This window comes from Egretta garzetta, unplaced genomic scaffold, assembly GCF_000687185.1.
Source record: "Egretta garzetta isolate BGI_Z169 unplaced genomic scaffold, ASM68718v1 scaffold1262, whole genome shotgun sequence".
In the NCBI taxonomy this organism is placed as follows: Eukaryota; Metazoa; Chordata; class Aves; order Pelecaniformes; family Ardeidae; genus Egretta; species Egretta garzetta.
Genome location: NW_009258821.1, coordinates 13755 through 14321, shown reverse-complemented (window position 1 = coordinate 14321; position 567 = coordinate 13755).

Here is a 567-nt window from a genome sequence, read left to right as displayed (position 1 = left end):
CGCTTCTCCATCATCAGGCAAACTCCAAAAACCTCCCGGGAAAGCTCGGCCAAACGCATGCGGCTCTCGCCCGGGGCCGCTCCTCTCCATAGACCCTGCTCGCATAAAGTGTACGCGTAGTTAAGGCATGAGTCAAAGTGATAGGGGAACCGAACCAAAGGAAATCAGATCTCACAAAGCTCCTGGCATTCCTCCTCCATGAACTCACCACAATCATCTCAGCGTTAATCTTCCAATCACTCCCAACTCCACCCATAAAATTAGGGGAAAAAAAAACCACCTAGGGTACATTTTAATGCGTCTATTAAAGGCATTAGGTTATTTTTTTTTTTCCCACCCCACTCCCTTCCCTGAAAGATATATATTTTTTTTGTTGTGTTTTTTTTTTTTTGTTATTTTTTTTTTTGTTGTGTTTTTTTCTTTTTTTTTTTAATAATATTTTGCTCATGGCTTCTGCAGTTATTTCAGAAAGGCGATAAGGACGACTACCAGATCCTGAAGCGCTACCGAAATCCGCACGCCGGGAACGCGGCTCCCTCTCCCAGCAGCCGGCGCCTTGCCCCGGTG